Raw genomic sequence first — 14,815 nt, forward strand, 5'->3', positions numbered from 1 at the left:
TAACGTGTGTTGTTGCATTGCATTGCATTGCATTGCACTAACAATCTAACGTTGTGCACTGAAGAATAACATATAGGTTATGCACTTTTTGCATTTCATTGCATTGCACACCAGAACTAAATCATTCCCATGTTCATTAAAGAGATAACGTTTGTTGGTGCATTTGCATTGCACAAACGATCTAACGTTGTACACTGAAGAATAACATATAGGTTATGCTTTTTTCGCATTGCATTGCACACCAGAACAAAATCATTCTCAAGTTCATTATAGAGATGATATGTGTGTTGTTGCATTGCATTGCATTGCATTGCACTAACGATCTAACGTTGTGCACTGAAGAATAACATATAGGTTATGCACTTTTTGCATTGCATTGCACACCAGAACTACCTCATTCCCATGTTGATTAAAGACATAACGTGTGTTGTTGCATTGCATTGCATTGCATTGCATTGTATTGCATTGCATTGCATTGATTTGCATTGCTTTGCACTGCATTGCATTGCATTGCATTGCATTGCATTGCACTAACGATCTAACGTTGTACACTGAAGAATAACATATAGGTTATGCTTTTTTCGCATTGCATTGCACACCAGAACAAAATCATTCCCAAGTTCATTATAGAGATGATATGTGTGTTGTTGCATTGCATTGCATTGCATTGCATTGCACTAACGATCTAACGTTGTGCACTGAAGAATAACATATAGGTTATGCACTTTTTGCATTGCATTGCATTGCACACCAGAAGTACCTCATTCCCATGTTGATTAAAGACATAACGTGTGTTGTTGCATTGCATTGCATTGTATTGCATTGTATTGCATTGCATTGCATTGCATTGCATTGCATTGCATTGCATTGATTTGCATTGCATTGCACTAACGATCTAACGTTGCGCACTGTAGAATAACATATAGGTTATGCACTTTTTGCATTGCATTGCATTGCACACCAGAACTAAATCATTCTCATGTTCATTAAAGAGATAACGTGTGTTGTTGCATTGCATTGCACAAACGATCTAACGTTGTGCACTGAAGAAAAACATATAGGTTATGCACTTTTTGCATTGCATTGCATTGCACACCAGAACTAAATCATTCCCATGTTCATTAAAGAGATAATGTGTGTTGTTGCATTGCATTGCATTGCATTGATTTGCATTGCATTGCATTGCATTGCATTGCATTGCATTGCATTGCACTGCACTAACGATCTAACGTTGTGCACTGAAGAATAACATATAGGTTATGCACTTTTCGCATTGCATTGCACACCAGAACTACCTCATTCCCAAGTTCATTAAAGACATAACTTGTTGTTGCATTGCATTGTATTGCATTGCAGTGCATTGCATTACATTGATTTGCATTGCTTTGCACTGCATTGCATTGCATTGCACTAACGATCTAACGTTGTGCACTGAAGAATAACATATAGGTTATGCACTTTTTGCATTGCATTGCATTGCACACCAGAACTAAATCATTACCATGTTCATTAAAGAGATAATGTGTGTTGTTGCATTGCATTGCATTGCTTTGCACTGCTTTGCACTGCTTTGCACTGCTTTGCACTGCTTTGCACTGCTTTGCACTGCTTTGCATTGCATTGCATTGCACTAACGATCTAACGTTGTGCACTGAAGAATAACATATAGGTATGCACTTTTTGCACTGCATTGCATTGCACACCAGAACTACCTCATTCCCATGTTGATTAAAGACATAACGTGTGTTGTTGCATTGCATTGCATTGCATTGATTTGCAATGCATTGCATTGCATTGCATTGCACTAACGATCTAACTTTGTGCACTGAAGAATAACATAAAGGTTATGCACTTTTTGCATTTCACTGCATTGCACACCAGAACAAAATCATTCCCAAGTACATTATAGAGATGATATGTGTGTTGTTGCATTGCATTGCATTGAATTGCATTGAACTAACGATCTAACGTTGTGCACTGAAGAATAACATATAGGTATGCACTTTTTGCACTGCATTGCATTGCACAACAGAACTACCTGATTCCCATGTTGATTAAAGACATAACGTGTGTTGTTGCATTGCATTGCATTGCATTGTATTGCATTGCTTTGCACTGCATTGCACTGCATTGCACTGCATTGCATTGCATTGCATTGCATTGCACTGCATTGAACTAACGATCTAACGTTGAGCACTGAAGAATAACATATAGGTTATGCACTTTTTGCATTGCATTGCATTGCACACCAGAACTAAATCATTACCATGTTCATTAAGGAGACAATGTGTGTTGTTGCATTGCATTGCATTGCATTGCTTTGCACTGCATTGCTTTGCACTAATTTGCACTGCTTTACACTGCTTTGCACTGCTTTGCACTGCTTTGCACAGCTTTGCACTGCTTTGCACTGCTTTGCAATGCATTGCATTGCACTAACGATCTAACGTTGTGCACTGAAGAATAATATATTGGTATGCACTTTTTGCACTGCATTGCATTGCACACCAGAACTACCTCATTCCCATGTTGATTAAAGACATAACGTGTGTTGTTGCATTGCATTGCATTGCTTTGCACTGCATTGCATTGCATTGCATTGCACTAACGATCTAACGTTGTGCACTGAAGAAAAACATATAGGTTATGCACTTTTTGCATTGCATTGCATTGCACACCAGAACTAAATCATTACCATGTTCATTAAAGAGACAATGTGTGTTGTTGCATTGCATTGCATTGCTTTGCACTGCATTGCTTTGCACTAATTTGCACTGCTTTGCACTGCTTTGCACTGCTTTGCACTGCTTTTTGCACTGCTTTGCACTGCTTTGCACTGCTTTGCATTGCATTGCATTGCACTAACGATCTAACGTTGTGCACTGAAGAATAACATATAGGTATGCACTTTTTGCACTGCATTGCATTGCACACCAGAACTACCTCATTCCCATGTTGATTAAAGACATAACGTGTGTTGTTGCATTGCATTGCATTGCTTTGCACTGCATTGCTTTGCACTAACGATCTAACGTTGTGCACTGAAGAATAACATATAGGTTATGCACTTTTTGCATTGCATTGCATTGCACACCAGAACTAAATCATTACCATGTTCATTAAAGAGATAATGTGTGTTGTTGCATTGCATTGCATTGCTTTGCACTGCATTGCTTTGCACTAATTTGCACTGCTTTGCACTGCTTTGCACTGCTTTTTGCACTGCTTTGCACTGCTTTGCACTGCTTTGCATTGCATTGCATTGCACTAACGATCTAACGTTGTGCACTGAAGAATAACATATAGGTATGCACTTTTTGCACTGCATTGCATTGCACACCAGAACTAAATCATTCCCAACTACATTATAGAGATGATATGTGTGTTGTTGCATTGCATTGCATTGCACTGCATTGAACTAACGATCTAACGTTGTGCACTGAAGATTAACATATAGGTTATGCACTTTTCGCATTGCATTGCATACCAGAACAAAATCATTCCCATGTTCATTAAAGAGATAACGTGTGTTGTTGCATTGCATTGCATTGCATTGCACAAACGATCTAACGTTGTGCACTGAAGAAAAACATATAGGTTATGCACTTTTTGCATTGCATTGCATTGCACACCAGAACTAAATCATTCCCATGTTCATTAAAGAGATAATGTGTGTTGTTGCATTGCATTGTATTACATTGCATTGATTTGCATTGCTTTGCACTGCATTGCATTGCATTGCTTTGCATTGCTTTGCTTTGCTCTGCATTGCATTGCATTGCACTGCACTAACGATCTAACGTTGTGCACTGAAGAATAACATATAGGTTATGCACTATTCGCATTGCATTGCACACCAGAACTACCTCATTCCCAAGTTCATTAAAGACATAACGTGTTGTTGCATTGCATTGCATACTAGAACTAAATCATTCCCATGTTCATTAAGGAGATAACGTTTGTTGGTGCATTGCATTGCACAAACGATCTAACATTGTGCACTGAAGAATAACATATAGGTTATGCACTTTTTGCATTGCATTGCATTGCACACCAGAACTAAATCATTACCATGTTCATTAAGGAGACAATGTGTGTTGTTGCATTGCATTGCATTGCTTTGCACTGCATTGCTTTGCACTAATTTGCACTGCTTTACACTGCTTTGCACTGCTTTGCACTGCTTTGCACTGCTTTGCACTGCTGTGCATTGCATTGCACTAACGATCTAACGTTGTGCACTGAAGAATAACATATAGGTATGCACTTTTTGCACTGCATTGCATTACACCAGAACTACCTCATTCCCATGTTGATTAAAGACATAACGTGTGTTGTTGCATTGCATTGCATTGATTTGCAATGCATTGCATTGCATTGCATTACATTAACAATGTGTGCACAATGTGTGCACTGATCTAACGTTGTGCACTGAAGAATAACATATAGGTTATGCACTTTTTGCATTGCATTGCATTGCACACCAGAACTACCTCATTCCCATGTCGATTAAAGACATAACGTGTGTTGTTGCATTGCATTGCATTGCATTGCACTAACAATCTAACGTTGTGCACTGAAGAATAACATATAGGTTATGCACTTTTTGCATTTCATTGCATTGCACACCAGAACTAAATCATTCCCATGTTCATTAAAGAGATAACGTTTGTTGGTGCATTTGCATTGCACAAACGATCTAACGTTGTACACTGAAGAATAACATATAGGTTATGCTTTTTTCGCATTGCATTGCACACCAGAACAAAATCATTCTCAAGTTCATTATAGAGATGATATGTGTGTTGTTGCATTGCATTGCATTGCATTGCACTAACGATCTAACGTTGTGCACTGAAGAATAACATATAGGTTATGCACTTTTTGCATTGCATTGCACACCAGAACTACCTCATTCCCATGTTGATTAAAGACATAACGTGTGTTGTTGCATTGCATTGCATTGCATTGCATTGTATTGCATTGCATTGCATTGATTTGCATTGCTTTGCACTGCATTGCATTGCATTGCATTGCATTGCATTGCACTAACGATCTAACGTTGTACACTGAAGAATAACATATAGGTTATGCTTTTTTCGCATTGCATTGCACACCAGAACAAAATCATTCCCAAGTTCATTATAGAGATGATATGTGTGTTGTTGCATTGCATTGCATTGCATTGCATTGCACTAACGATCTAACGTTGTGCACTGAAGAATAACATATAGGTTATGCACTTTTTGCATTGCATTGCATTGCACACCAGAAGTACCTCATTCCCATGTTGATTAAAGACATAACGTGTGTTGTTGCATTGCATTGCATTGTATTGCATTGTATTGCATTGCATTGCATTGCATTGCATTGCATTGCATTGCATTGCATTGATTTGCATTGCATTGCACTAACGATCTAACGTTGCGCACTGTAGAATAACATATAGGTTATGCACTTTTTGCATTGCATTGCATTGCACACCAGAACTAAATCATTCTCATGTTCATTAAAGAGATAACGTGTGTTGTTGCATTGCATTGCACAAACGATCTAACGTTGTGCACTGAAGAAAAACATATAGGTTATGCACTTTTTGCATTGCATTGCATTGCACACCAGAACTAAATCATTCCCATGTTCATTAAAGAGATAATGTGTGTTGTTGCATTGCATTGCATTGCATTGATTTGCATTGCTTTGCACTGCATTGCATTGCATTGCATTGCATTGCATTGCATTGCACTGCACTAACGATCTAACGTTGTGCACTGAAGAATAACATATAGGTTATGCACTTTTCGCATTGCATTGCACACCAGAACTACCTCATTCCCAAGTTCATTAAAGACATAACTTGTTGTTGCATTGCATTGTATTGCATTGCAGTGCATTGCATTACATTGATTTGCATTGCTTTGCACTGCATTGCATTGCATTGCACTAACGATCTAACGTTGTGCACTGAAGAATAACATATAGGTTATGCACTTTTTGCATTGCATTGCATTGCACACCAGAACTAAATCATTACCATGTTCATTAAAGAGATAATGTGTGTTGTTGCATTGCATTGCATTGCTTTGCACTGCTTTGCACTGCTTTGCACTGCTTTGCACTGCTTTGCACTGCTTTGCACTGCTTTGCACTGCTTTGCATTGCATTGCATTGCACTAACGATCTAACGTTGTGCACTGAAGAATAACATATAGGTATGCACTTTTTGCACTGCATTGCATTGCACACCAGAACTACCTCATTCCCATGTTGATTAAAGACATAACGTGTGTTGTTGCATTGCATTGCATTGCATTGATTTGCAATGCATTGCATTGCATTGCATTGCACTAACGATCTAACTTTGTGCACTGAAGAATAACATAAAGGTTATGCACTTTTTGCATTTCACTGCATTGCACACCAGAACAAAATCATTCCCAAGTACATTATAGAGATGATATGTGTGTTGTTGCATTGCATTGCATTGAATTGCATTGAACTAACGATCTAACGTTGTGCACTGAAGAATAACATATAGGTATGCACTTTTTGCACTGCATTGCATTGCACAACAGAACTACCTGATTCCCATGTTGATTAAAGACATAACGTGTGTTGTTGCATTGCATTGCATTGCATTGTATTGCATTGCTTTGCACTGCATTGCACTGCATTGCATTGCATTGCATTGCATTGCACTGCATTGAACTAACGATCTAACGTTGAGCACTGAAGAATAACATATAGGTTATGCACTTTTTGCATTGCATTGCATTGCACACCAGAACTAAATCATTACCATGTTCATTAAGGAGACAATGTGTGTTGTTGCATTGCATTGCATTGCATTGCTTTGCACTGCATTGCTTTGCACTAATTTGCACTGCTTTACACTGCTTTGCACTGCTTTGCACTGCTTTGCACAGCTTTGCACTGCTTTGCACTGCTTTGCAATGCATTGCATTGCACTAACGATCTAACGTTGTGCACTGAAGAATAATATATTGGTATGCACTTTTTGCACTGCATTGCATTGCACACCAGAACTACCTCATTCCCATGTTGATTAAAGACATAACGTGTGTTGTTGCATTGCATTGCATTGCTTTGCACTGCATTGCATTGCATTGCATTGCACTAACGATCTAACGTTGTGCACTGAAGAATAACATATAGGTTATGCACTTTTTGCATTGCATTGCATTGCACACCAGAACTAAATCATTACCATGTTCATTAAAGAGACAATGTGTGTTGTTGCATTGCATTGCATTGCTTTGCACTGCATTGCTTTGCACTAATTTGCACTGCTTTGCACTGCTTTGCACTGCTTTGCACTGCTTTTTGCACTGCTTTGCACTGCTTTGCACTGCTTTGCATTGCATTGCATTGCACTAACGATCTAACGTTGTGCACTGAAGAATAACATATAGGTATGCACTTTTTGCACTGCATTGCATTGCACACCAGAACTACCTCATTCCCATGTTGATTAAAGACATAACGTGTGTTGTTGCATTGCATTGCATTGCTTTGCACTGCATTGCATTGCACTAACGATCTAACGTTGTGCACTGAAGAATAACATATAGGTTATGCACTTTTTGCATTGCATTGCATTGCACACCAGAACTAAATCATTACCATGTTCATTAAAGAGATAATGTGTGTTGTTGCATTGCATTGCATTGCTTTGCACTGCATTGCTTTGCACTAATTTGCACTGCTTTGCACTGCTTTGCACTGCTTTTTGCACTGCTTTGCACTGCTTTGCACTGCTTTGCATTGCATTGCATTGCACTAACGATCTAACGTTGTGCACTGAAGAATAACATATAGGTATGCACTTTTTGCACTGCATTGCATTGCACACCAGAACTAAATCATTCCCAACTACATTATAGAGATGATATGTGTGTTGTTGCATTGCATTGCATTGCACTGCATTGAACTAACGATCTAACGTTGTGCACTGAAGATTAACATATAGGTTATGCACTTTTCGCATTGCATTGCATACCAGAACAAAATCATTCCCATGTTCATTAAAGAGATAACGTGTGTTGTTGCATTGCATTGCATTGCATTGCACAAACGATCTAACGTTGTGCACTGAAGAAAAACATATAGGTTTTGCACTTTTTGCATTGCATTGCATTGCACACCAGAACTACCTCATTCCCATGTTGATTAAAGACAACGTGTGTTGTTGCATTGCATTGTATTGCATTGCATTGCATTGCATTGCATTGCATTGCATTGATTTGCATTGCTTTGCACTGCATTGCATTGCATTGCATTGCACTGCATTGAACTAACGATCTAACGTTGTGTACTGAAGAAAAACATATAGGTTATGCACTTTTTGCATTGCATTGCACACCAGAACTAAATCATTCCCATGTTCATTAAAGAGATAATGTGTGTTGTTGCATTGCATTGCACTAACGATCTAACGTTGTGCACTGAAGAATAACATATAGGTTTTGCACTTTTTGCATTGCATTGCATTGCACACCAGAACTACCTCATTCCCATGTTGATTAAAGACAACGTGTGTTGTTGCATTGCATTGTATTGCATTGCATTGCATTGCATTGCATTGCATTGATTTGCATTGCTTTGCACTGCATTGCATTGCATTGCATTGCACTGCATTGAACTAACGATCTAACGTTGTGTACTGAAGAAAAACATATAGGTTATGCACTTTTTGCATTGCATTGCATTGCACACTAGAACTTAACCATTCCCATGTTCATTAAAGAGATGATATGTGTGTTGTTGCATTGCATTGCACTAACGATCTAACGTTGTGCACTGAAGAATAACATATAGGTATGCACTTTTTGCACTGCATTGCATTGCACACCAGAACTACCTCATTCCCATGTTGATTAAAGATATAACGTGTGTTGTTGCATTGCATTGATTTGCAATGCATTGCACTAACGATCTAACTTTGTGCACTGAAGCATAACATAAAGGTTATGCACTTTTTGCATTTCACTGCATTGCACACCAGAACTAAATCATTCCCATGTTCATTAAAGAGATAACTTTTGTTGGTGCATTGCTTTGCATTGCATTGCACAAACGATCTAATGTTGTGCACTGAAGAATAACATATAGGTTATGCTCTTTTCGCACTGCATTGCACACCAGAACAAAATCATTCCCAAGTTCATTATAGAGATGATATGTGTGTTGTTGCATTGCATTGCATTGCATTGCATTGCATTGAATTGAATTGCATTGCACTAACGATCTAACGTTGTGCAACTGAAGAATAACATATAGGTTATGCACTTTTTGCATTGCATTGCATTGCACACCAGAACTACCTCATTCCCATGTTGATTAAAGACATAACGTGTGTTATTGCATTGTATTGCATTGCATTGCATTGATTTGCATTGCTTTGCACTGCATTGCATTGCATTGCATTGCACTAACGATCTAACGTTGTGCATTGAAGAATAACATATAGGCTATTCACTTCTTGCATTGCATTACACACCAGAAGTAACTCATTCCCAAACTCCATTGCATTTTGCTTTGAGGAAATACAATATGTGCTATTGCATTGCATTTCACACAAGATCAAACTTTGTGCATTGAAGAATAACATATAAGCTATGAGTGCATCACAAACATACAATAACTATCTCATTCCGATGTGCATTGAAGAGATACCATTCTTGGAGTTACATTCCACTGCATAAAAGATCTAACTGATATAGTTAGATATAATAATAATACATTATTATTCATCGCTAATTCTTAGATCGTTTGTGCAATGCAACACTCATGTTATGTTTTCATTGCACATGAGGTATGAAGTAGTTTATTCTATGCATTGTAACGCAAGAGGTAAATGCAATAATTTCCCTTAAAAGAAAAAATGAATAAGTTAGTTATTGTGCAATGCCAATGCACATATGTCATGTGTCAAATCAGGCCTACAGAGGTCCCTCTTTGACCTACAGAACATATTTTCTGTCCAAAGAGTTCTCACTGACTTCTTACTTACTGACTTCTTGTGATGTTGTATTAGCAAGACAGTAGTCCATGTTTGGGCAAACATATTTCACATATTGCACATATTTCTGACCCAAGAGTAATCGATCTTAAACTTTCTATACATTCTCGTAGAATCTTTCTGATGTTTGAGAGTCCTCTTTTGTCCTTCTGAACATGTTTCTGGCCAAAGAGTTCTCGATCTTGACCTTTCTATACATACTCATAGACTCCTTCTAATGTTACATAAGCAATATAGATATCCATATCTGACCTTTTGAACTTATTTCTGGTCATCAAAAGTTTTTAAACTATATAAAGTTATAGACTCTTTCTGATGATAAATCCGCTATTCAGAGGTCCCCTTTTGACCTACTGAACATATTTCTGACCAAAGAGTCCTAAATGATTAACACTATACATTCAGATTGATATCTTCGGATGTTATATCATCCTGACAAAAGTCCATATTTGACATACTGAATTTTTTTCTGGCCAAGGAGTACTCGAAACTTGACCTTTCCATATATACTCGTTGACTTTTTCTGATGTTACGTCAGCCATACAGAAGTCCATATTTGACCCAAGGAACATATTTTTGGCCAAAGAGTCCTCGATCTTGGGCTTTCTATAAATACTCATAGTCCAACTCCTTCTGATGCTTCATAAGCCATATAGATGTCCATATCTGACCTTTTGAACTTATTTGTGGTCAAAGTGTCCTCAAAATTTTTCAAACTATATAAAGTTATAGTCTCCTTCTGATGATAAATCAGCTATACAGAGGGCCCCTTTTGACCTCCTGAACATATTTCTGGCCAAAGAGTCCTAAAAGATTAACACTATACATTCAGACTGATATCTTCGGATGTTATATCATCCTGACAAAAGTCCATATTTGACCTACCGAATTTTTTTCTGGCCAAGGAGTGAGTACTCGAAACTTGACCTTTCCATATATACTTGTTGACTCTTTCTGATGTTACGTCAGACATACAGAATTCCATATTTGACCCAAGGAACATATTTCTTGCCGAAGAGTCCTCGATCTTGGGCTATCTATACATACTCATCGACTCCTTCTGATGCTTCATAAGCCATATAGATGTCCATATCTGACCTTTTGAACTTATTTCTGGTCAGTGTCCTCAACATTTTTCAAACTATATAAAGTTATAGTTTCCTTCTGATAATAAATCAGCTATACAAAGGTCACCTTTTGACCTTCTGAACATATTTCTGACCAAAGAGTTCTTGAACATTGTCTTGCTATACTACAGATTGACTTCTTGTGATGTTATATTAACCAGCCAGTAGTCTATTTTTGACCTACTGAACATATTTCTGGCCAGAGTCCGTGAACATCAACTCACTATACATATAGACTGACTTCTCGTAATGTAAAATAAGGCAGACAGTAGTCCATATTTGACTGATTGAAAAAAAAAATTGACCAAAGAGTTCTCAAAAGGATTTTGTCTATCATAAATGTATAGACTCCTTCTGATGTTAAATCAGCGATACAGAAGTCCATATTTGACCTTCTGAACATATTTCTGGCCAGAGACCTTGAACATTTACCTTACTATTTATATTTCTCCTACCATAAAGACTTCTCGTGATGTTATGTCAGCCAGACTGTACCCATATTTGACTGATTTAACATGTTTTTGGCCAAAGAATCCTCAAAATGTTTTTTACTCTTAGAAACTGATAGACTCCTTCTGAGGTCAAATCAGCCATACAGAAGTCCATATTTGACCCAAGGAATACATTTATGGCCACAGAGTTCTCGATCTTGACCTTTCTATACATACTCATAGACTCCTTCTAATGTTACATAAGCAATATAGATATCCATATCTGACCTTTTGAACTTATTTCTGGTCATCAAAAGTTTGTAAACTATATAAAGTTATAGACTCTTTCTGATGATAAATCAGCTATTCAGAGGTCCCCTTTTGACCTACTGAACATATTTCTGACCAAAGAGTCCTAAATGATTAACACTATACATTCAGATTGATATCTTCGGATGTTATTTCATCCTGACAAAAGTCCATATTTGACATACTGAATTTTTTTCTGGCCAAGGAGTACTCGAAACTTGACCTTTCCATATATACTCGTTGACTTTTTCTGATGTTACGTCAGCCATACATAAGTCCATATTTGACCTAAAGAACATATTTTTGGCCAAAGAGTCCTCGATCTTGGGCTTTCTATACATACTCATAGTCCAACTCCTTCTGATGCATTCCCATGCATTCCCATGCATATAGTCTCCTTCTGATGATAAATCAGCTATACCGAGGTCCCCTTTTGACCTCCTGAACATATTTCTGGCCAAAGAGTCCTTGATCTTGGGCTTTCTATACATACTCATAGACTCCTTCTGGTGCTTCATAAACCATATAGATTTCCATATCTGACATTTTGAACTTATTTGTGGTCAAAGTGTCCTAAAACAAATTCAAACTATATAAAGTTATAGACTCCTTTTGATGATAAGTCAGCTATACAGAGGTCCCCTTTTGACCTCCTGAACATGTTTCTGGCCAAAGAGTCCTCGATCTTGGGCTTTCTATACATACTCATAGACTCCTTCTGGTGCTTCATAAACCATATAGATTTCCATATCTGACATTTTGAACTTATTTGTGGTCAAAGTGTCCTAAAAAAAATTCAAACTATATAAAGTTATAGACTCCTTTTGATGATAAGTCAGCTATACAGAGGGCCCCTTTTGACCTGCTGAACATATTTCTGGCCAAAGAGTCCTCGATCTTGGGCTTTCTATACATACTCATAGACTCCTTCTGATGCTTCATAAGCCATATAGATGTCCATATCTGACCTGTTGAACTTATTTGTGGTCAAAGTGTCCTAACATTTTTTCAAACTATATAAAGTTATAGACTCCATTTGATGATAAATCAGCAATACATAGGTCCCCTTTTGACCTCCTGAACATATTTCTGGCCAAAGAGTCCTCGATCTTGGGCTTTCTATACATACTCATATGCTGCGTTCCAAACCGCATACTTCCCTACTATTTAGTATGGGAAAAAGAGTAGGCGAGCGAAAAAGTATGTATGAATCCAAAAGAGTAGGCGAGAATTACCTGGGTGACGTACTAATTATCGCGAGATTCGGACTTAAGTGCGTTCGAATATGCCTACTTTCCTACTATATAGTAGGCGAAAACAGTACGTGAAGGAAGCAGTACGTTCGAAACATCAGTATTCATAAAAGAGAAGGCGAGAAGTTCCCGGATGGCTTACTGCTTCCGGCCAGATTTTCGAGTGCTCGACCGATGGATACTCTTCTATCCCAGGAGGCCACGCGAGAGGATACGTCATTATCAAACATCGCAGAGATCAGCGACGCGGGTGCTTTCAAATGTGAGTAAACACGGTTCCTTTTGTTAAAATTGCATGTGTTGAACTACTGTAGAGTAAACTGTTGAATTGCTGAAGGTGTAAAGACGTTACACAGTATAGTATAGTTGTGATTTTGCTGTAAAAACACGTTTTATTATGTATAACGTTAGCTAACAGGGGAGCTCCAGTAAAGACACGTAAGTTACGTCTCTAAAGTAGATTTACATAAGCCATATACATCTTAAAGACGCTTATTTTAAATGTCTATTTACATCTGACAGGAAAATCTTGAAATATCACAACATGAAATAGACATCTGAGTGATGAATGTGTGCTATTATGTAGAACAAATCTATAAAGTAACTAACGTTAAACATAAGTTATCTATTTTATTTGTCCATTAGTAGTTGATAAATTGAGGAACATTTATATTGGATAAAAAGTTAAAACAACCTCAACATGTAAATGTAGTGTTGAGTTCATAAATCACAGAGGTAACGTGGATCTTGTCTGGATGTTACAGGGTCAGATGAACAGATGTGTGTTTATCTGGTGGAGAGTGGCTCATGAAGGCTTTGAGTGAGTATACTACAGAAATGAATAACAACTATTTAAATCTTAAGTTGTAGTTTATTTTAATTATTGTAATTTCAAACAGAGCTATTACAGCACCTTTCTGATTCTTGATTTCTGTGCATTTGCTGCAGATCTTTTGTGGTGGAGTAGAACCTGCAAGGAAAGATGATGGCGGCATTTGTGGAAAAAAAAACGTTTTTGTCTTTTAAATAATACTGAAATCAAATGACATTGTGCGGTTAAAATGACTGCTTTTGTGTTATGTTTGTGCATTTTGTAGGATCTGAAATGTCAGCAGGCTGGTGTGAGCACTGAGGATGAGGAGCCCAGAGCTGAATCCTGGAAACGGTGCCATGGATGAGACCCTCCATCACTCCACCTGCCCTTATGAGACCCTCCATCACTCCACCTGCCCTTACGAGACCCTCCATCACTCCACCTGCTCTTATTGCCTCAGATTGTGAAGCACAACACATCACGCAACAACCTCCGACACGAGGGAACGGCTCACCTCGGGCGGTCAGCTGAGTCATCAGAATAAAGCCGCAGAATGGGAGCCGCTGTGTTGAGATGGCAGAAGGATGTGGGGTTCAGCGCCTGTAGCCTACATACATGATTGTAGTTTGAATAAAGCTTTGTTTCATGTGTTGACTTATGCATTTGTTTATTGTGTGATGGTGACTTTCATTCATTCTTTTACTAATTTATTAATATTTCTCGTTGTCAGTAAATAAAATATAATTATTTAATTAATGTTTTATTTAATTGTTTGAAAGAAAATGTAGATATGTTCATTATATACACATCTAGAGTGTATTAAATCATGCATAGCTATG

The 14,815-nt window shown here is 37.8% G+C and overlaps 1 long non-coding RNA gene across 1 annotated transcript; it reads left to right on the top strand.

Moving 5' to 3' along the window:
* Positions 1 to 13,089: 13,089 nt before the first annotated feature.
* LOC311066044 lies at positions 13,090 to 14,425 on the top strand. Its single transcript, XR_014603014.1, has 3 exons — positions 13,090 to 13,424; positions 13,927 to 13,982; positions 14,260 to 14,425. It is a non-coding gene; the product is annotated as an uncharacterized lncRNA (long non-coding RNA).
* Positions 14,426 to 14,815: the final 390 nt, after the last annotated feature.

This window comes from Abramis brama, assembly GCF_963993115.1.
Source record: "Abramis brama genome assembly, chromosome: 16".
Classification (NCBI taxonomy): domain Eukaryota; kingdom Metazoa; phylum Chordata; class Actinopteri; order Cypriniformes; family Leuciscidae; genus Abramis; species Abramis brama.